Source organism: Podarcis gaigeae (genome assembly GCF_964106915.1).
Source record: "Podarcis gaigeae genome assembly, chromosome: 3".
Lineage (NCBI taxonomy): Eukaryota > Metazoa > Chordata > Lepidosauria > Squamata > Lacertidae > Podarcis > Podarcis gaigeae.
The window spans coordinates 56,367,469-56,391,413 of NC_139680.1; the positions used below are offsets into that span (position 1 = coordinate 56,367,469).

General features: G+C 43.7%; 1 long non-coding RNA gene across 1 annotated transcript in view; it reads right to left on the bottom strand.

Annotated features, from left to right (window-relative positions):
- Positions 1 to 18,119, bottom strand: part of LOC310841048 — a 30,975-nt gene extending 12,856 nt beyond the window's left edge. Inside the window, exons 1-2 of the long non-coding RNA XR_014562297.1 lie at positions 17,868 to 18,119; positions 17,030 to 17,198 (exon numbers count right to left, since the gene is read on the bottom strand). This is a non-coding gene — a long non-coding RNA (uncharacterized lncRNA). The remainder of the gene's footprint in view (positions 1 to 17,029; positions 17,199 to 17,867) is intronic.
- Between the last annotated feature and the right edge of the window lie 5,826 nt (positions 18,120 to 23,945).

Genomic DNA, 23,945 nt, shown 5'->3' on the forward strand with positions numbered 1-23,945 from the left:
TCTAGTGTGCCAGCTGCCCTCCTGCCACCTTACCCTTCCTCCTCTCGGTATGCAACGGCGCCCCACCTTCCAGTGAGCTAGCATAGCAGCTCTGCTCCACTGGCCAGCTTCTCCTGCTGTAGGTTCCAGTATCGTTCTTTGGCAAATGCTTCCGAATGTGGTATACTGTGTGGTGTCTATGTGGCGCAGTGGTAAGTGTGTTGGACTAGGACAGGGGAGTGCAAACCCCTGTTTAGCCTGACCGTAGGTCAGGAATCAGCTTTCAGCCTAACCTATCTCACAAGGTTATTTTGAGGATAAAATTGTTGGAGATGAGCAGTGTCCAGTGCACAGCGGAATGATGAAAAGTACGTGCCAACATGCTCTACATTACTTTATTTACACTTCAAAGCTGGTAATTTACAGAAAAACATTTTCCCTCTGCCGGAGCAGAGAAAGGCATCCTCTCTCCTCTAAAGCACGGAGAGAATCAACACTGAACTGCAAAGAACAGTGAAAAACAGGAAACCAGTGTACGTCACATCCAGTCTCCTTTCCCGTGAGAAAACCCAATAGCATTTGACTGTGGAATGTAAACATTGTCTTGTGACAAGCACTTCGCTGCTCAGTGAAGGAAGCAGAAACCAACATCCTCCCCCTTTCTGTGAACATCACTGGGCAGCGTGTTCGTACAATATTAGTACAAACCCAACTTCTGCACATAGGTACAGTGTTGATCCCTTGATATAATCTTGGACAATACATCAGCAGGAATTTCATTACCTGGCATATAGGACACCGTTACGAGTCCCTTTTGAATACGTTCCCTAGCATGTTGCAACTTCAATTGCAAGTGCTTCGTGCTTTGCTTACAACCTTCAGAATTCAGCAAAGCCAAACATGCTTTGTTGTCCTGGTAAACCTGGATTGGACATTTGACAGGAATTTTCATGTCTTTGCACAATTGTAACAACCATTCACAATCCTTAAGTGAATAAGACAGTGCATTCAGTTCAGCTTCACAAGTACTTAAGCTAACTGTTGTTTGCTTCTTGCATGACCAATCAAATAGACCCTGATTGTACTTATAGCAAACTCCAGACGTACTTTTCCTGTCTGTAGTGTCACTTCCAAAACTTGCATCTGCAAATATCTCAAGACCACCAGACTTCTGATTGTTAAATCTCAGTCTGTAATGCATAGTGCCTTTCAAATACCGCGCTATGCGTTTCAGAGCTTTCCAATCCTTAACAGTAGGATTGTTGACTTGTCTGCTTAGCAAATTACAGCTAACAGCAATGTCAGGTCTTGAACATCTGGCAATGAAGTTTAGCTTGCCTAGCACACTTCTGTACAGTGTAGTGTCAGAAAATGCTTCTTCAGTGTCATCTACCTGATAACCTGTTGTCATCGGTGTGTCCACAGGGTTAGCATCCATCAGGTTTAGTTTGCTTAACACATCAGCAATTTTACGTGACTGGTGTACTAGAATGTTACCATCTTGATCTCTCTCTATTTCCAGAGATAGGTAGTTGTTTACCTCACCAAGATCTTTCATGTCAAAGTGCTCTTTCAGTTGAGCTAGGGCATTATTGTACATTGTGACATCCTTCCAAAAGAATAAAAGATCATCAACATAAAACAAACAATACAGTTTCTTTTGCCCCTCCTCTTTGACAAATACACATGGATCAGCTTTCCCTTGCTTAAAACCTAGAGAAAACAATACTTCAGTGAGTTTTGTGTGCCAACACCGTGCACTTTGTTTGAGACCATAAAGGGACTTCTTCAGAGCACAAACAAATCCCTGTTTTACCTGTACGCCATCAGGTGGAAGCATATAAAGTGATTCATCTAGAGATCCGTACAGAAAAGCTGTATTCACATCATGGTGACTAATGTGTAGATTCTCCTCTGCAGCTAGCTTGAGCATAAGCCTAATGCTCTCATACCTCACGGTGGGTGAGTAGGTCTCGTGATAGTCTTCACCTGGTACCTGTGCAAAACCTCTGGCTACCAATCTGGCTTTGTGTCTGACTATCTTGCCATTTTGATCAGTCTTCGCTTTGAAGACCCATTTGCTTCCAAGCAGTTTCATTCCTGGAACTACTGGAACTAGCTCCCAAGTTTTGTTCCTTTCTAAGGAATCAAGCTCAGCCTTCATGGCATTTAACCATGGCTCAGCTTCCTTTGAATCCAAATCCTGGATTTCTTGGAAACTTGAAGGTTCAAACACCTTCTTGGAGCATTTAACAGCTGTTACTGCTATCTTAGCAAACTCATCAGCAAATCTCTTTGGAGGTCTGCCTTTTGTTGCTCTCTGTGACCTGCGAATTAGCCTTAAGTCTTCAACACTCTCCTCTTCCTTCTTAGGAGAAAAGTGACCTATTGTGAACAATGGTTCCTCTAATTCTTGATCAGAGCTTTCAGAGGGTCGCATAGAGGCTTTCGCACTCTTGAAATCCTCTGAATCACCCGATTCAGTTTCAGACTCAGAATCAGAACCTTCATCAGTGGGTGTGGGTTGTTGCGGTTGCTTTTGACTATCCTCAGTTTCATTACTGTCATCAGGATAACATTGGAAAATTCCCACATTCTCCCCCCACTTGGCATTGTACTCAACACTTCTTGTGAGCTTAATTTCCTTAGAGTCAGTCATCATTATTCTGTAAGACCCTTTCTGATAACCTAGAAAGATACCATGCAATCCACGCTTGTCTAACTTGGAGTTTTGTGGTGAGTGAACCCACATGTCAGAACCAAAAATTTTCATGTGTTTGATGTATGGCTTCTTGCCAAACATCTTCTCATAGGGGGTACAACCAATCGCTGAAGATAACCTGCGATTATAACTGTAAGTGAAACATGAGAGAGCTTCGGCCCAATAACTCTCTGGAAGATTGGCATCATGCAGCAAGGTTTTTAACCCTTGAAGCAATGTCTGATTTGCTCGTTCCGCAAGTCCATTCTGCCATGGCGAGCGAGGACTAGACAAATCGTGTTGAATTCCTTTCTCAGTCAGAAAAGCTTCAAACTGCTGAGAAGTGAATTCTCCCCCGCGATCACTGAAAAGAGTCTTTACCTTCTTACCATGCACATTTCCCAACCAAGCACAGAATTCCTTGAACCTTGGAAAAGCCTCTGATTTCTGCTTGAGATTGTACACATAAATATACCTGGAAAATGCATCAATGAGAACCATGAAGTACCTGTTTCCACCCAAAGAGGGCGCTAGTGGTCCAACCAAATCAGCATGAACCTGGTATGGTTCTGTAGCTTGCCTACTAGACACCTTACCTTTCGCAGCCATTTTCACTTTGTTTGCTGCGCATGCCTTGCACTTCATGTGGTACCTGCAGGGTTTAATAGTCATACCTTCAACCAAGGCAGGCATTTTAGATACTGCCTCAAAATGCAAATGACCAAATTTTCGATGAAAATCGTGAATACATTCTGCATGCAAACTTTTGTTAGAACCTGCAATGCAACAAGTGTCATCCTGCACAACATCATCAAAATACAAAACATACAAACGATCAACATATTCAGCATGCAATACATAATCATTTTTCTTTGTGATGATGCACCTTTTGTTCTTAAAGGAAACGTCAATTTTCCGCTCATTCAGCTGTCCAACGCTGAGCAGATTATGCTTGGTATCTGGCACATAAAGCACATCCTGTATCGATAAGTCCAAACTGTGAAGAACAACAGTTCCGTAGCCTTTACTGGGAATTGTGTGGTCATCCGCCTGGTGAATCGCACCTTCCTGCGGTGTAAAAGACACGAACAGTCGCTTATCGTTGCACATGTGGTGGGTCGCCGCTGAATCAACAACGAAGAAAGATCTAGACGTCTTCTGGACCTCTGCAACCTTTGGAGTGAAGCGTGAGACCATTGCCTTGTGCTGCGTTGTCCTGGACACCGGACCTTTGCCTTTGCCTCGGCCTTTTCCACGCGATGAGCTTTCGCTGCGCTGCTCTGTCTTGGCCCTGGGATTTCTGCATTCCCTCTTCATATGGCCTAGACGTCCACACGAGTAGCATTTCACTGCCTTCAAAGCTTTGGCGCCATCTGGTGGTTCCACTGCACTATGGGATGACGTCTGTGAAGTCTCCCCCTTGTTGATGCAGCTAGCACCCCGGCGATCCGCTTCATTCAATATCACGGCAGTAACATAGTCCACTGTTAGCTGAGCAGTTGGCTGTACAGCAATCTGAGTCGCAACAGACTCCCAACCTGAACCCAAAGATTGTAGTATCATAAAGGAATACACTTCCTCTGGAAAGTTGAGTCCTCTCTGTTGCAGCTCATGTCTCAGATTCTGCATCTCCATCAGATGTATACGCACATCTCCACCTTCAGCAAGAGCCATATTATGCAGCTTGTTAAAGTAAAACATTGTGGACCCAGCTTCTGTCCTCAAGTGAGCCTCTCTCAAAGCGTCCCAAATTTCTCTGGCTGAGGTCTTATCACGCAACAGACAGAGCTCTTCTGGGGATACTATCAACGTAAGAGTTCCCCTTGCCTTGGAATCCATAGCTTTCCATTCATCTGTAACTGGAGCTGGGGGGGTCTCTGTAATAACTTTAAACAGACCCTCTTTCCGCAGAATAGCCTCTGCATAGAGAACCCAGTCCGCATAGTTCTTCCTATTGAGCTTAGGAATCCCACAAGCATCCTGAAGGGCCATCATGACTTTGGCATTAGCCTTTTGCGTCATCTCTACTGCTTTAAATCAAGCTGCTTTATACAAGCTGCGTCTGTGTACAGCTGCTTCAATCCAAAAGCAAATTCAAAAGTACTTTCGATTTCCAGCCTCTGCCTGTGAACCTGTGCCTTTCTGCTTAACTGCTTTGCTTATCTGCAGCTGCTTCAAACCGCATTCCAAAGGCAAGTTCAAAAGTGAAAGTTCTCTCAGCTGTCTTAAATTCATGCTGCGACACTGCTGCAGCTGCTTTACTTTCGATTTCCCCCAGCATAGGAAAAATTTATCCTCCTAGCCTTTTGCCTGTGCCACGGCAAAACCGGCTATAAAAGTTCAAAGTCCAGCCATAAAGCCATTAATTAGAAGCTGGCAGGCTGCCCGGAGCAGTAGCACATACCTCATCAAATCATCTTGACGCGCAGAGATATCGTCCGATCCGGCCCTCTGCATTCCGATCCTTTGCCGGCACTCCAATTCTTTGCTCCTTTGTTCCTTTGCCAGGAGCCCGACTTCTGGAGTCCATTCTCAAAACACTGCGTTTTTCTGGGCCCGGAACCAAATGTTGGAGATGAGCAGTGTCCAGTGCACAGCGGAATGATGAAAAGTACGTGCCAACATGCTCTACATTACTTTATTTACACTTCAAAGCTGGTAATTTACAGAAAAACATTTTCCCTCTGCCGGAGCAGAGAAAGGCATCCTCTCTCCTCTAAAGCACGGAGAGAATCAACACTGAACTGCAAAGAACAGTGAAAAACAGGAAACCAGTGTACGTCACATCCAGTCTCCTTTCCCGTGAGAAAACCCAATAGCATTTGACTGTGGAATGTAAACATTGTCTTGTGACAAGCACTTCGCTGCTCAGTGAAGGAAGCAGAAACCAACAAAAATGTGGAATAGGACCATGTCTGTTGCCTTGAGTTCTTCAAAAGAAGGGGAGGGTATGATATAAATATATATAAATCAATTCCCTCCTCGGCCTTCCACCTCCTGGCTTGCTGTGGAAATTCTGTGCATGTGACAGTGTTTTTGGCCTTTGGTGGGGATTAAAATCCCCTTGAAATACTACAAGTGCTTTGCAGAAGCATTCTTTGAATCAGCCACCCCACTTCTCCTTTAAACATCAGAGCAAGCAGACAGATGGCACCAGGGAGAGAGGGGACTCCCCCATCCTCTTGCCCCCTCTTTCTCCCCAAGTTTTAAAAAATAAAGTGGGTGGCTGCTTCAAATAGAAGTTTTGCAAAGGACCTTAAAACAGCCTGCCAGAGGCCCGAAGAAGAGCAAGGGGACTGCCTTGAAGCCTTTGCAAGTCTCCCCAGTCTCCCCTTTTAATCCACCAAGATGGTAAATTTAAAGCCATGCAAGGGGTTTTGGCAAGTGAGTGACCCTACCCACCTGCCAATCATGTGGCACCATAGTGACACCATGTAATTGACAGCCCCACCTACTTGTCAAATTTGGCCTCCAAGGCCACAATCCCATGGAGCCAAAAAGGTTCCCCATGCCTGTATTAAAGCAATAAGCAAGTGTTCTGGCCTGAGCAAGAAGGAAATATCTTTGCCACTAGCATTCAATAAAAACCCTGAAAAGACTGGAAGACGCTAGAATAAGTAATTTAAAAGTTGTCTTGTCCATTACTATAGGCTGCCTATGTCACCAGTGGGCTCTTTCAAACACTGGGAAATGATCATATTGTGCTTTATTGTGTCAACATCAACAATTGTGTCCACACTTAAGAGACATATTTCACTTTATATCACAGAAGACTGAAAATCTGTTTCTATCAGTACCTGTGTACACTGTCTGAATTTTTTGATGAATTCCTATCTTGATCCCATCAAAAGACCTTAATCCTGGTCTACAGAGGGTTTGCATAAAAGCTAGAAGTACCTTATCTGTCTTCCTTCTGCCTTTCTTCAGCTCACACAGGTAGCACAAGAGTGAAAAACGCACACTGTGGAAGAGCAATAAAGGATTGCTTTGCCACAGTACCGGAAATCAGAAGATGAAACATTTTAACTCATAAATGAAGCATCCCCGCCACCAAAGAACAGCTCTGGATTATTCAAATCTTGTGACACAGAACTCAAGCCCTGCTTGAACTATTTCATAATCTGTTCAGCAGATCTTTTTCCCCCACAAACAAATGCTATTCAAATGGGAGCCTAAGAGCACACCCATTTATGGGATTAAAGCAAGGGTGCTGGCCCATCACCCTACATTGTCCAAAATTTCTTCTCAGGAAAACTAGTTGCTGACCAAGACTTTATACATTCATGATTATCCATATAAAACAGGAGTAGCCAACCAGATGTGATTGGACCACATCCCTCATCAGCCCCAGCCAAAATGGTCAATGGTCATTAGCCTTTCCCCAAAAAAATCAATTACAGCACAGTTTGAACTGAGGCTGGTGCCCCCATGGTGATGCTTTCCTGGGAAGAGAGTGTCTAGGCATCCATGTTTGGGTAACCTCCAGCTTAGGTTACTGCCGTGTGTTATATGTAGGACTGTCTTTGAAGACTACTCCAAAGGTTCAGTTAATCCAAAATACAGCAGCAAGCTAGCTAACTATCTGGGAGCAGTTCAACGGAACACCTCTTCCTAGTCTTGGAGCAACTTCACAGGCCATCATTAACTGCCTCACATTGGAAGCCTTTCTGGAGATGATCTCAGCTTCAGAGGTTAGACTGGCAGCAACAAAGCAAAGGTGTTCTTGACTGCGATGCCACATTTGCAAAGCACTGTCTCTTCAAAGAGAATCACAGAATCATAGAGTTGGAAGGAGCTCCGAGGGTCATCTAGACCAAACTCCTGACGTGCAGGAATTTCAACCAAATCATACATGACTATTTGGGTAGCTCAGTTGGTTAGAGTGTGGTGCTGATAATACCAAGGTTGCAGGTTTGATCCCCATATGGGAAAACTGCACATTCCTAGATGATCCTCAGGTTCCCTTCCAACTCTACCATTGTATAACAGATGGCCATTCAGCTCTGCTTAGAAACAACCAAGGAAGGAGAATCCGCCAACTCTCAAGGGAATCCATTCCACTGTCAAACAGGTCTTACTGCCAGAAGGTTCTTACTAATGTTTAGTCAGAATCTCCTTTCTTGTAACTTGAAGCCATTGGTTCAGATCCTAGCCTACAGAGCAGGGGGGAAACAAGCTTGCTCCATTCTCCATGTGACAACCCTTCAGATATTTGAAGATGGCTATCATATCTCCTCTCAGTCTCCTCTTTTCCAGACTAAACATACCCAATTCCCTCAACCATTCCTCGTAAGGTTTGGTTTCCAGACCCTTGATCATCTTGATTTCCCCCCTCAGCATGTGTTCCAGCTTATCAATAGCCTTCTTAAATTGTGGTGCCCAGAATTGGACTCTGTACTCCAGATGTGGTTTTATCGAGGCAGACTAGAGGACGACTATGATTTCCATTGATCTGGATACTATACTTCTGTTGGTGCAGCCTAGAATAGCATTAGCTTTTTTACTGCTGCATCACACTGTTGACTCATGTTAAGCTTGTGATTTACTAAGACCCCAAGATCCTTTTCACATATACTACTAGCAAACCACATGTCCCCTGTCTTATAATTGTGCAGCTGGCTTTTCCTGCCTAAGTGAATAACCTTACATTTGTCTCTATTGAAATTCATTCTGTTAGTTTGAGCCCAGTTCTATATTAATGTTAAGGTCATATTGAATTCTGATTATGCCTTCAGTGGCATTGACTACCCCTCCCCGTCTGGTGTCATTTGCAAATCTGATGAACATCCCCTCAATTCCTTCATACAAGTTGTTTATAAAGACAATGAACAACAATGGGCTCAGGAAAGAACCCTGGAGCACCCCACCTGTCACTTTTTTCCAGGATGACAAGGAACCGTTAGTAAGCACTCTTTGGGTTCGGTCAGCCAACCAGCTACAAATCCACCTAGCCATTACCTCACCCCTCCCACTTTTTAACCAGCTTCTCCACAAGAATATCATGGGGGACTTTGTCAAAAGCCTTACTGAAATCAATACACCCACAGCATTCCCCTGATCCACCAAGCTTGTAACTATCAAAAAAAGACATGAGATTCATCTGGCATGACTTGTTTTTAAGAAACCCATGCTGGATCACAGCATCCTAAACGCTCACAGACCGACTGTTCATCAGGTGCCAAATCTAATCTGAGAGTATGTAAGGGCAATTGAAAAGTAGGACCTACATTTTAGAAATAAATGCCCTTTCAGTACTAGCTGAATGCATTTTTATGTTCCCAGGCCATTTTAAATGTCATATAATTGTTTTTATTCTTCTGCTGTGGTGTTTTTATGCTCTTGCTTCTGCTGCTTTTATATATTTTGCTATTTTTTGGAGGTATTGTTCTAATTGTTGTTGTTTTTATTGGCTCTTCTCTACCCTGAGAGCATTGTTGCTGAAAATTTGTATACACATTTTAATAAATTACAAAATACACAGTCAGGACTGGGTAAAAGAGTGTGCATATTAACAACTCCAATTTTGATGGATTAATAATTTCATATACATATATCCCCTAAGAGAAGGCACACAAGCCTTTTTATTAGTGATGGTCTGCTACAAAGTATACCTGCAAACAAGGAAATATGCTAGAAGGCATCAACACTATTAATTTTAGTAGAATTCAAAGCACCTGGATGTTACTGAGGTAGCTCAGTACCTTCTGAAATAAATAAAATGGAGCACATAACTCTTTGTGATTTACCAGCACCACCTATTGGCAAAATATAACATTAAAAAGGGAGTTCCTCTTAAGAGTTTCCTTACCAAAGTGTATCTGTACAGGTTACAGAGTTTATCCAGATTCACACTGTTGGTCCTTGTTCTATACCAGATCTGTTCAGCCAGTCCTTTTAGAATGGCCCCGAAAACCTCCCCACTCTCCAAGAGGCCTTTGAAATGTATTTAAAAGCCATTGCTTTGAATCAACCACACTTTGCTTGCCTCTTTAGGCAGCCCCCCTCCCCTTCCTTCTCCCTTTCTATCACTTGGCTGTGTCAAACTATAGATTATGGGTGCCTCAGAACAGGGGGCCCATCCCCTTGTACTCTGTAAAGAGCCAGTCTGATGGCACTCTGTAATATAATTTCTATACATATGTTAATAATAAAACAATAATATTTAAAGTAAGTATTTTTAAAATTAAAAAAATCATTGGGATGAGGATGACCACAGCCAGAATGATGAGTAATGGGGGGACGGGACATGATAGAGATATAAATTTCTCATGGTGGAGAGAAAGTGAATAGAAATTCATTTTCCTCATTCTCTCCTTAGGCCACCCATGAAGATGAGTGTTAGAACACCCAGGACGGACAAAATAACATGTTTTTTTTGCACAGTACAGAGTTAAACTATGGAATTCGCTCCCAACTTGGATAGCTTTAGAAAAGGGTTAGGGAAATTCCTGAAGGGTAAGGCTCCTAGCCATGATGACTATGTTCTGCCTTCAGTGTTGGAGACAGTGTGCCAATTACTGGGAATCACAAGTGGGGAGAGTGTGTGGGGTTGTGTTTGGGTCCTGCTCATGGGCTTCCCATAGGCAACTGGTTGACCACTGTGGGAACAGAATGAGCTTTTGGTCTGATCTAACAGGGCTTTCTTATGTACTAAATATGCTCATGTCTCATTGGGAGTGAGAGCGGTGGATTGGCACATCCGGATTGTTATCACTGTTGTTTTGTTGGCCACTGTGAGAACAGGATGCTGGCCTAGATGGCCCACAGGCTGCATCCAGCACGCTCTGCTTACGTTCCTACTTCTGCAGAACTCACGCTCCCTGCAACATGCCACTACTTCCCTCTTTGTTTTCAGTGGTCCCATTTCAGTCCCATTTCTGTTGGCGCTCAGCACTTGAGTTCTCTCTTAGAGTGACAGTTCATGTGTTAAAAAAAAAGAGTCAAGCAGGTGCATTTATGAAATAAGCTAATGTTATGGAGGTGACTTCATTACTGTAGCATTTCTTATACTAACAAGCATACACAAGAGGGAGCTCCAGGTCTGATGAGAACTTCACTGTATCAAACTGGATTTTAAATCCGAACAAAATAACCCGCACTTCATTTTTCCCCACCTGGAAAACGATAAGGGCAATACAAAATACATGGAATGAGAATGGGTAGGGAAAGGCAGATTGAGGATTATATCACTGATTGGTTTGATGAAAGGCCAACCTTTGCAACTGTCTTTGAAACATATTTGTAACTTTCTTATGACTGTGTCTTTGTTTCATAGGCCTACACGGTTGAAGTAAGCTGGAGTAAAACTGATAATAAAAATGCTTATTAACTAGCCTTTGTTTAAAGAAATTGTAAGAGAAAGCAACTGTGTTTATTCCAAGCCTAACTATTTAGCCAAATTGTTTAGTTGATGGCTTGATTCAGGAAATAAAAAGAACATTTGGGCGCATCTCTTAGGTGTAGGAAATAATACATTTCAGAAGGGCAAGGGCACATATTTTCAACTTAGTTGTAATTCTAAGTGGTACAGGGTTGCATTAACAGGATTTCCAGGTGCTGATATATCCTTGTTATTTCATTTTTTATTTTGTTATTTATCTATCACCATGGGAACACTACAGAAATGTTACTCAGGAAAGCAAAGCAGATATAGTCGTTAAAATGACATGCAAGATTATTTTGACCAGGATGCTCTTGTCTAGATGCTTTCCAAAAATTTACAGCTATATTTGAGCCTGGTTTATCATCTTTTTTTTAGTCATCTTTTTCCTTGTTTTGCATTCAGGAACATTTAACCAACTTATCAGAAAGGAAATTAAATATTGACATATTTCTGGTTTCTTTTTTTTTTCCCACCCAGGAATTCTTGTGCCAGCAGTTCTCATTGGCTATAAGCAAGTTCATGTTCTGTTATGGAAACTTAGAGAACATATACTCTGCTTACATTCCGGCTTTCTGCAGCCATATACCTACATAACAAAAAACCAGATCCCAACATTCCATCACACTCCAGCATGACCAAGTCCACACATGTCTATGCAGATATGAGCAGATTTATGTCTTAACAGATGAGGTCACATGGGACAGAGGGGGATTAAGCACCCACCCCAATGGTTTGTCTGAGTATGCCCTTTATGTAAAAACCTATATGTTGTTTACCATAGAGAATAAAGAAAATGACTCTTTATAAATGTTTCATAAGCTTCTGAACCGTACAAGAATCTTCACCAAGCATGGGCATTCAGATCAAAGCGATCTTTATTTTCACCTATTCATGCTCCCAGGCTGGCCACCTGGTTTGGTTGCTCTGAGAACAAAGAAGGTCTATGGTGGGCCATTAGGTTAACTAGATTAAAGTTAATGTTGGCTAGCCCAGCAATGTCATGATGATTCTGGCTTCTAACAAATTTAAGATTGTTTGTAAGTGTGGCTTAGTGGTTAGAGTGTCAGGCTAGGAACTTTTGAGATAAAAGTTCAAATCTCTGCTCAGTTACTGAATGACTTAGGGCTGGTTGCCACCTCCTAGTCACAGGGTTGCTTTTTTGTAAGGGTAAAAGAGATGGGAAGGAGCCCACTTTTATACACGCTCTATACAGCTGACTGTGCCCCCAAATACCCCAGTAATAAGATCATTTAGTTCGCAGATGATACAACGGTGGTTGGTTTAATTACGCCTGGACAGGGGGAGACAGCCTATAGGAAGGAAGCTGAGCAGTTGGGAGAGTGGTGCAGGAAAAACAGCTTACTCCTTAACTTAAAGAAAACAAAAGAGATCATTGTGGACTTTAGGAAATGTAAATTGAATATTCAGCCACTTATTATTGTGGGGAAGTGCTTGGAACAGGTCTCAGTTTTTCGATTTCTGGGAATGGAGTTGAGAGACGACCTAACCTGGGGAGAGAACAGCAAAGACCTGGTGAAGAGAGCACAGCAGAGGCTATATTTTCTGAGAATCCTCCGGAAAAACAATCTCTCAAAGGACCTGTTGATGGCATTCTACCATTGCACTGTGGAGAGCGTACTAACTTATGGTCTGTGCGTGTGGTTTGGGAGCTGCACGGCCAGGGAAAAAACAATGCTATCCAGGGTTGTAAAGACTGCAGAGAGAAATATTGGGTGCACTCTTCCCACCTTAGATCAAATCTATGCTGCCAGGTGCCATAAGAAAGCAGCAGAGATAGCACATGATAGTACGCACCCCGGAAATGATCTCTTTCAGCTTCTGCCTTCTGGAAGAAGGTATAGGGTTATAAAGGCCAGGACTCACTGCCTGAAAAACAGTTTCTATGCTAATGCAATTCTGGTTCTAAACGCAGCATAAGGGGTCTTTGTAGTATAGTGTATTTTAAAATGGGGTTTTAGAGTTTTGTAGGGGGTTTTGAATGTTTTATGTAGTTTTATGTAGTTTTGTGGTAGTTTTATGTAGTTTTGTGGTAGTTTTATGTAGTTTTGTGGTAGTTTTATGTAGTTTTTCAATTTCATTGTTCCACAAGGGACAATGACAATAAAGATATCGTATCGTATAAAGATATCGTATCGTATGCCTCAGACTTACAAATAAACCAAACTTGCAAATAAAATAGCATAATAAAAACCATGTGGACATTATTGTGGTGTTGTGGTGTGCAAATAAATTTGTATGTGCAAGAATGTCAAAGATTAAACTAACACATCCTTACAGGAACAAAACCAACTATTTGAAGGTTATTTAATAGTTAGAACTCACTCTTGTGCCCTTGCGCTAAATTTCTGATGATGAAGAGACAATGAGAAGGTTCTCAGAAACAGAGTGCAGATCTTGAAGCAGCTTCGTATGGGCTATTTTCTCTTGTGTACCCTGCAGTTTTCTCATTGCATGCTGTGACTAGCTAGAATAATAAATTGACATAACCTTTGCTTGCTATTAAAATATATCTTGCTGCACACACACACACTCCCCAGGAGATTCCATAACATTAATGGAACTTTTAAAGGTTTACAGTAGTGTGTTGCAATGCTTCCCCCCCCCCCACTAGCGGACATTTCTTTATGAGATACGCAGAGGAGATAAAGGAGAAGTAAGTGGCACATTGCGTGCCATGAAAGTTCCAGTGCTAACCTGAATTTGGAAGTCAAAACCAGGAAGCACCTTCAGCACCCTTTCATTTTAAGGGTTCACTGAACATCTTCTTAGATACTGGGTTTCCCTTCCCTTTGCTACTTCCCACGCTGTTCTTACACTATAGCGAACGCCACTCAATATATGGTTAAAGGGAGCCGCTCGTAGCCTGGTGTAGTTGTCACTAGGGTAGCCTGCTTCAGGATGGTGCCTTCCAGATGTTGTGGGCTGCGACTCCCATCAATGCCAGGCAGCATGGGCTGTAGGTCAGGGCTCATGAAAGCAGTAGGCCATCTGCAGGGCACCATGCTTGCGAAATTGTCTCCAGGGAGAACAATAACTCCACAGGAACTGATGGGATTCTCCCCCCCCCCCGCCACTGGCCCCATCTCCAACATCTGTAAATTCAGCTGAACTCTGTACAGAACTTATGGAAGCTCTACACATGTGTAGAGCTTGCTGAACTCTGTACAGAACTTATGGAAGCTCTACACATGTGTAGAGCTGCCCATGGAGCCTTTATCCATGTGGTGTGTATCCCACAAATAGAAGTCTATGCAAATAAAATTTGTGTGAAAATAGAAATTCCTCTGAACTTCTGTTTGTTCAGAGGAACTTCTTTGCTGCAATCACTGCTGCCCAGTCACTTGTCCTCAGTGCACCCTTCTGCTCAGAGGGAGAGAGCAAGGTGGACAGAAGATGTTCTTCCTTCTTGCTCCTATCAATACTCACTCATTGCTTAGGTAGAGGGGACAAGTGAAGATGCAATGACTGCAAGGAGAAGGAAACGCAGGGGCAGGACCCCTGTTAGGGGGTGGTCCTTGGCAGGTGCCCAACAATTCAGGCTCTGTGCTAGTACTGTCTACGTTCACTTCTCCCCCTTCAGTTGCTTTTTCACTCTGTGTGGTTGCTGGCTCAGGGCGTCCAATTTAGATGGTCTTGGAAAAGCCAATAAAAGGCTCCCCCTAAGCCAGTGGTTCCCAATTGAGAGTCTACAGACTCAACCAGGGGGTACATGGCACCATTCACATAACAAAAACTACCATAGAGAAATCAAAATTTTAAAAAGTAGGGGGTCCATGGCTTGGCTTTTGAAAGGCACGGGGTCTGGATTACTTAGCTAATTGGGAACCACTGCCCTAGGCAACTCTTTCAGAACAGCATAGATTAGTGACCCTCCCAAACTGAAAAAGACTTATCTGAGAGCTTTAAAAAGCCACATAGGTTTATAAGCTGTTGTGCAGGATTGTGTGTTTGTGACAATCTGTGTGACAAGCAGTTTGTAAATGTCTAGTCTGAGAAGGAAGAAATGGGGTCAGTTATTGCAACAGGCAGTACCAGCCCCAAGGTGGCATCAGGATGAGCCCCTAGCCCAGAACACAAGCTCAGAGTGAAGCAAGATGCTAGGTCAAGCATGCACTGCCACAACCTGCGGCCACCGGTTGAATCAAAACTAGCAACTTCCTTCAGGGAAGGGCTGCAGAGCACATACTTGGCATTCAGAAGGTCTCAGGTCCGTTACTGACCTCTTCAGGTAAGGCTGGGGGAAATCCCTGTCTGAAGTTCTGGAGAGCTGCTACCAGCCAGTGGAGGCAATACTGAGCCAGATGGAACAGTGTTCTGACTCACTTTAAAGGCAGCTTCTAGTGTCCCACCCCACCCCAACCTGCACCTGCAGTGTCTGCGACTGATGTCACCAGTAACCACATTCCATGCAGCTGGCCAACCAAAGCAAGTTTAGAGGAAAGTGACTATTTAATTCCTCAGAACTGTTTCCTTTAATCAGTGAAAGAATCTGAACAGCCTGGAGCATCATGACAGAGGTGATGGAACTAGACTTGCCGCAAGAGTAAACGTTGCGGTTTCTGCATATTTCATACTTTGTGTAATATTATTTTGACTAAGTAGTATAGCAGCAGGGAGGGTGCTTAAGGGGTGCTTAGTGTATGATCCCCACGTCAAGCAATTTCACCTATGCGCAGGGAGCGGAGCATAACCCACCACATAAGTGGGGGGATGCATGTACTGGCTAAAGTTATTGCATAATTGTAGGGACAGCCCAATGGCTGCAGCTTTCAAACTTTTCATACTGACTTATCTGCTTAGGAACCACCACTGTGCATTTACGAGGACTCTAGCACCATGTTCTAGGGTTGCCAAGTCTGTCTTCAACCTGAAGTGTTAGCAGTTTAGCTGCCTTCTCAGGTTCTTCTGGGGAAGGACTAAAAATCTCAGGCTGAGTGCACAGAATCAAGGGAATGGACTTGAGGGCATATTGCTTTTAATTTTGTCCTTTTTACATCAAGATCTGCCTTAGCAGTCAGGCTATGTTCCCTTTCTCCTATGAACATGCCCTGCCCTCTCATGAGGCAAGGAGATGAGGCATCAGATCTAGCCTCCTCCACAGCTACCCACCAGTGTAGCCACCGTCTCCACACCCACCTGCTGCTGCTGCCTCCCTTAAGCCCAGCTGCCACCTATGTCTTCACTCCCGGATGAGTCTCAGGATGTGGGTCCTGTCTGACAACTCACTGAAGCCACATGTAAACAAGTGCAACCTAGTACATATCCAAAACTACTATGTGTTTGTGCACTGATTAGTGTAGGTGGTTAGGTTGTCTATCAGGGAAGCTTATCTGCTATTCTTGGTCATCTCCTTGAGGAATCTCTCAGAACTCCCCAGATGCATTTTTTAAACCGTCGATTAAGTATTCTGAACCAGAAATGGTTAATCCAGAGCCAAATTGAAATCAACTCAATTTCTATTGCCTGAATAAGGCCCTTTGCCAAACAGGGCGGTCCTGAGAGTCAGCATACTGCTTCCTTCAAAACTGGCTCTTTAGATAATGTAGCAACAAAATCTAAACACTGTCAACAGTCCTGTGCATTCCAAGCATGTAAACCCTATACTCTCCTAGATTTGGTTTCCCTAAGGCAGCAGCTGAAACTGCTCAAATTTCTCTAGACTCCACAATAACAATGCCCTCCTGTCTACAGCAAAGCTTTCTTTTCTGAACGGGGATCAAAGAGACTATGTCAATTCTTTCTGTTGATACACAGATTAAATAAGATCAGCAGCAGGGTAAGCTTAATGTGTGGGCCACCACAAGTAAATTCAGGAAACGAGGAATGTGCAGCAGACCACAACTTAGTGAACTAATGTATTGCATGGGTTCAGGAGTGAGAATAATAGAGAGTCTCTGGTTTCAAGAGGAAATCCCGCAGCCAAATACATCTGTATTGACACCTACCTCAAGAGAAATAGCATTTCAGGAAATGGGCTTGTTAGGGGTGGGCATCTAGAAAAATGAGTAAATAGCCACATTCTTATTTTCCTTCTTCATGCTTCTCAACAGGATTTCCTTCTTCCATCACAAGGAACTCTTTGGTTCAGTAGCAGGAATAATTTCCTCTTTCTTTCTTGAAAGAGAAGCCAAAACAGAGATCAGGAGCTTGGGACAGAGACAGCACTTTAGTCAGGAAGAGGAGGAAGATTACTAATGACAAGCTACTGTTATTTATTTGCACTCCTCTTATCTATGAATAGTATTGGAGAACATAGCTTCCAGAATTACATACACATGTTAGCACATTAGCATCTGCAATTCCTTACGTCTGAACCTATACTAGTCGAGACAATTGTGGTCATTTCCAAAGGAGCCACAGGCGCCCTATGTCACATTCAGAATTCTCTCATTTTGCCAGATGGAATATACCCATTTACTTATTTTTAAAAAGATTGATAAACCACTTAATATTCACCAAAGCACTTATGCTAGAGCCAGTGTGGTGCACTGTGGAGATTACAGTGCTGGGCTGAGACCTGAGAGAGCAGGGTTCAAATTCCCTACTCAGCCATGAAGCTCACTGGATGACCTTGGGCCAGCCACCACCTCTCAGCTTCACCTAACACACAGGGTTGTTTGTGAGCATAAAATGGCGGGCGGGGGGGGGGGAGAGAGAGAGACAGGGAGAACTGTGCAACCCACCTTGAGCTCTTTGAAGGAAAGGTGGGCTATAAATGTAATATTGTTGCACACCACCCCAACGTCCAAGTAGTATGAGATTCCTGGAGTTCCAGGCACTTACCTGTCATGAACTGGCACGATGACGGGGACAAGGAAGAGGAAACTGGTGAGGGGTGTAGCCGGGACTGGGGCACACGGAGGCAAGCAGGGGATGGGGAAGGAAGTATTCACAGGGTGATGGAGGATGGCAAGGGATGGGGTCGGTGCACAGAAACCAGGGCAGCAGGACCCAGAGCCAGAGGGGCCCCTGTCTCCACAAACACAGCACTCTGTGAGGCATAGGGAGCAGCAGGAGTGGTGCTTTAGGAGGCTGAGGCAGCTCCCTGGCTGGCCAGGTGGGGCTCATTAGCCCTGGGAGGAAGTGTGTGATTCCTCAGCTGGAGTGGGCTTGGAGCAGGTGAAGGTCACATGCCTCATCAAGCCCAGATGCTGCAGTCAGCATGCAAAGTACAGAAAGGAAGCAGAGCTGAGGGTGCTGTGTCTGCTCAACTGCCCATGTTGATGGACCTTGCCTTGGATGCTCCTGCACCTCCACAGAACTGCTTTGGGTTTGACTCTGGATTGTATCCTGACTGCTGGACTTCAGACCTGGCTACTTAGATTGACCCTGGACTGTGTGTCTTTGGACTTTGCTTGTGTGGATTGAACCTCAGACTTTGGACTTGGCATACTGACTTGCTGCCAGGTAGGCCAGGGGTCATATTTCCATTTGGATTGTGGTTGTGTCTTTATGATATATGATTTATTCATACGTATATACAACCTAAGCCTATGCTGGAGAGGTTCACAGCATTAACACCCCAAAGAGTCTTTTTTTCTCCCATAGTCATAGCCTTGGGATTCAAACATAAATAAAATGTTGCTCTCAAATGTTGCTCTGACACTCTCTCTTCCCCTTCCTCCTTCCTTCTCCATCTTGCTGATTTACCTTTAGGTCACTACCACTTTTCAACTCTAAACTTGGGCTTTGTCCTTCTAACTTTCTCCCCTTTCCTTTGTTCTCTTAACGGTCCATCACCCAGGTGATCACCGCAACACAGGAAGCTAGCCTGCCTTACATTTTAACATGCAGGATACAGGGGTTAGGAAGATTTCACATACAGCCTACTTCTTCCCCTGCAAACTCAGAACTGTATGTATGTATGTATGTATGTATGTATAAAGTGGTGCTGTATGATCTAAAAAACAAAGAATAGATTTGAAAGATGCAACAATGCAACCTGTGCACCAATTTAAAACAACTGGGTTTTTTCATGTTTAGATTTATTTTCCTGGTTGCTACTGCAGAGCCCCCTCCTCCAAAGGGGGGGTGTGTGGAGATTATTCCAGTGTATGAAGGGGGAATTAATACAGCCCAAAGACACTTTGTCCCCTCTGTCCCGTCAGTTGCTCCTTGATGAAAGCTGTAACAAGGGTCACAATGATGCTTCTGAAGCCTGAAGCAGAGCTCAGAATATTGGGTTTTAAAGTTGTAAGGTTTTTTTTTTCAGTGCTTGAAACATTTCAACATAACACTTCTATCTTGAGTTATTGTTGTCAGAAACAGTAGAAATTGGAATATCTGGCAAACCTTCTGGAGAATATGCCATTTGTCAGCCGGATTTGGGTCAGAGATGGGCGAGGATAAAGGGAAACACATACAGAAGCTAACCAACACTGTGGCTATAAATAAAGTCTGGATAACAAGAGAGACTTTTGGATAAGGGAAGTTTCACCCAGCTGGTTGACTAGAAATCAGATTATGCAAGTGAATGCAGGGCCATGATTTCTCATAAAGAGAGAAATGTTTTGTCCCTATAATGGTCTATTATTGATACCTGACATTTATCTTATCTATCTAATATAAAAACAAAACACTCTGAAAAACATTTTTCACTCTGAAACAACATCTGGCTCTTTTGGCAGGCTGTGTAAGGCTAAGCAGCTTAAATCTGGGAGGGAAAATGTTTCTCTAATAATCCTCTTATTTGCAAGTGGCCTAAAGAACCAGACAAATGCTGGCCTTATTGATTAACCTGTCTGATTTTAATTATTTATATTGCTTTTCACAGACCCAATTGCATTTTTAGTGATGTGATAAAACTGCATCTCTCATCAACTACCCATACATTTCAATTTTAAACAAATACTGTAGTTGTAAACATGTTTGAGACAGACTGCAAAAATCCCACTAAAATCTCTGGGGATTTAAGTAGCCTAACTGTATGCAGGGCTGTGGTAAATATATTTTACAGGTGCTCTTAATCAAAACCAGTGTTTGGCAACCCCAAATGTTTCCCAGGATCCGAGGATCGGGATCACGCTTACCCTCCTGGGTTGGGTGGTTTAGACTAGCCAGTAAACCAGGGGTCGGCAAACTAAGGCCCAGGGGCCGGATCAGGCCAAATTCAGGATCCGGCCCACAGACTGTCAGTGGATCTGCGTGGGGATTCTGTTCATTCGGGCTGCACCTTTCCCCTACACACACACACACACACACCGTGGCGACACCTCCTCCCTCCCTCCCTCCCTGCTTCTCACCATCCTGCCTAGAGGAGGAAGGGGGCTGGGCTGAGCTGGCTGAGCACAATTTTAAACAGCCCCTCCCTGGAGCCAGCCCTTTCATGCCACTCATCTTCCTCCTCCCCCCCACCGCCCTGGTGCTCCTGTGGGCCAGAGAGCAGAGCGGACGAGCTCCCTCTGCCTGCCTACGAGAAGCAGTGGTGGCGGCAGCCCCTGGGAAGGTAAATGCCGCAGCTGTGGCTGGGGGCCGGGAAAGGACTACTTGCCCCCCCGCCTCTTCTTTCAGCTCCCCCCCCCCCCGGTGCCGCTTCTCCGGCCCACCACAAGGTCTGATGGACAGTGGACCGGCCTGCGGCTAAAATATTTTGCCGACCCCTGCAGTAAACCATTCAGTTTCAAGCATAGCTCAGTTGGTTAGGGCATGGTGCTGATAATGCTAAGGTTGCAGGTTCAATCCCTGTATGGGACAGTTGCATATTCCTGCTGGACCAGATTATCCTAAGGCTTCCTTCCAACTCCACAATTCTATGAGTCTAAATCCTATGGTGGGAGGGGGAACAGGAGGTCCATTTGGCTCATAGTCCCAACATTTAGCCACTTGATTTTTTGTGTGTGTTTGGAAAGTTTTGCAAATTCTTTTCTAAAAGATGTTCTTTGGTTAAAAAAAGGGGGGGGGATGTTTGTTGATAGTTGGCCGTATTAAAGAGTTAAAATGTTAATAGCTTGGTATAAGGCCCAGCCCCTTCCACTCTGAGTGGTTGTGAAGTAAACCCCTTCCATTCTCTTTGGCAGGAACTCCATGCGGAAGTAGTCTGTGGATGAAAAAGATATCTTGGCGTCAAAAGCAGGCCTATACACCACTTGCTCTTATTATTATTATTTATTGAAATTATATACCACCCCATACCCGGAGGTCTCGGGGTGGTTCACAAAAAAAAAAAATCACAATATATAAAATCAAAAATTGGAAGAGTGTGCAGCTTTCCTTCTCCCCTCTGCTTATTGTGATCTGCTGCTTCTGCTAGGGGGGCCTTGGAGAAGGGGAGAAGGAAGGAAGAGGGGCAGCTTTGTCATCACCTCATGTCCCGAGCCTATCCTTGGGTACTTGAGTACATATTGCCCTGGTGGATCATAAGAGCAGACCTGCTGGATCACACCAAAGGCTCATCTTCATCCAAGATCCTGTGGCCAACTAGATGACTATGGGAAGCCTACAAGCAGAACCTAAATACAACAACACTTTCCACGCTTGTGAAACAGCTGGCATTCAAGAAAGTAGAGGCAGAACACAGCCATCATGGCTAGCAGCCATAGATCATAAAGTGTTATATTTTATAGTAGGATCATAAATGGATGGCATCTTAACATACCATAGTAGGGCCTTCCATACTCAGTCTACATCCGTAACAGAATGCTGAAGTGCAGTTCATACATAATTAACTTGCATCTGTTATACATTTGAATTTCACAAGTAATTCACAAGCGTTCTGTATTGCCAAGTCTGTACCATTGGGGCTCTATCCATAATTTGCTTTGTTAATTGACAATAAATTCCCCATCTATATGGCCATATGCACAGAATACTTGATAATGAAAGAGTGGTTTCTTCATCGATGGGCGATGTATAATAACAAATTTCCTGAAGAGTGATGCCTGCATAAAACCGCCAGCCGTTTTAGGTAGTTTATCAGTAGTCTGACAACTGCAGAATTTAAGAGAGCAAAGCTGCTGCCTGCAACCCTTGCTACATCCTAATGCCAGGGACAGCTGTGCATGCCAAAATTCCTGCATGTTGGGGATGCAGAAGAGAGACAGATAAAAAGCTGACAACCCCTACAGTTAGAGTTTGTCCATATTTGAGCATTAATTTAGCTGTTAATCCACCCCACCACATTCAGATTAGACAGGATACTCCATTCCACACACAACATAGTTTCCCATTTCTCATTTTCAACTGGCTGGCAACACTCTTGAGGCTACTGAGCATAATCAGTTCTCATTTGGCCATGCAGTTTTTGTTTGCTTGTCTCCTTACAGCACAGGTGGGAATCTTACAGCCCTAGGGCCACATGTAGTTCTTTGCTTAATTCTGGTGGCTCTTGATAGCAAGAAGGGGGAAATGAGGGAAGGCAGGGGGGGCAGACAGACACAGTGAAAGGAAAACATGCACCCTACCCCTGACTTAGGGGTGTTGTTTAATTGTTATTTTGTGTCCCAAACCTCTCACTTCTTCATGTCCTCTACGCTCACCTGTGCTTCTACCTTTCCCCCTTGTCAATTCTCACTCCATTTTCTGCTTTCTTCCTTCTCCTTCCTTTTTTTCTCTTCTTCCACTAAGTAACACATGCATTTCCTCTCATTTGGTTCAAATCTGACTCATGCTCTGGAAAGGTGGCTTCATTCATCAAAACTTCCAAATCTGCTCTCCACACCCCCTACTCCTACCCCTTTTCTTCTGTGTAGTCACACATACATTGACAGTCTTGTTGTTTTCTTGTCTCGAAGAGTTTTTGCTTCCCGAGAGTTGACCTTGTCAATTTTGGGTTTTGGGGTTTTTTGTTGTTTTTTTTTGTTCTGCAGACATCATGTTTCTCTCGAGCATGGCACAATACTTTCCTCCTCCTTCTTCATGGCAGCTTAGGCTACCTAATGATTGGCAAACATCCCCACATTTTGCTGCTGCTTGGAACAATTGGTATAGCCATTACCACCAACTAGTGGAAAAATGAAGGAGGAGAACGCAAAGGTGCTGCACAGATGGCATCATTTCGCTCAATGAATTTCAAATTAAAATGTGCCTTGGGGCAAGATATATGTACAACTGAATAAAATTCATCTCTTGAAAAGTTATGGTAAACATAGAAATGAATACATATATAGAATACCACATCATATGCTAGCTATTCCTTAAAAATCAATTAACCAATAACATGAATTGGTTGCAACTTAAAATGAGCCCTTTTCCAAGCTTTTCTTTTTCTGATAAGCAAACACAACAGTGTGGTACTTGGGTGTGTGGGAAGGAATCACAGATCAGTGCTGGAGCATATGCTTTATATGCTCCGTCCAGGTGAAAGGTGGTCGAGCAACAGGGTTGGGGCAGACCTCCACTTGAGACTTTGGAACATTGCTGCCTGCCAAAGGAGATATAAATGTTACCTGAAAACATAACTTGCAGTTATGAGTTGGTGCTGTTTGACAACAAGCAAGGTGGATGGGTTCATCTATTATAAAGGCCCCTACACTCTGGTGGACCACCTGTGGTCCACAAGCTTCCTTCAGGTGATCCGTGGTGTGTCTGTAGGTTTGTGCTTGAAGATGGCAGACAGCATATCCCTTGCATTAATGCTCATATGGATTTTAACTGTATTTTAATTGCTTCTTCTATTTCTTCTACTGCATTTTATTACTCTGAGTTACAAAGATGTCTGAAAATGATACATGAAGGTTGGCAACATCAACCCCGCCATGAGGGAATCCCTTGCAGACGACCACAGTGTCTGGAGACAGACAGTAATGTATCCAGAGGAGGAATGACTGCTGGGAGGAACGCAGAGAGAATAAACGTCATAGTGCATCTGCAGCAGCACAACGTGCCTTCATCTTCCCCAGCTGCAAAAAAACATGTCTCTCCCAC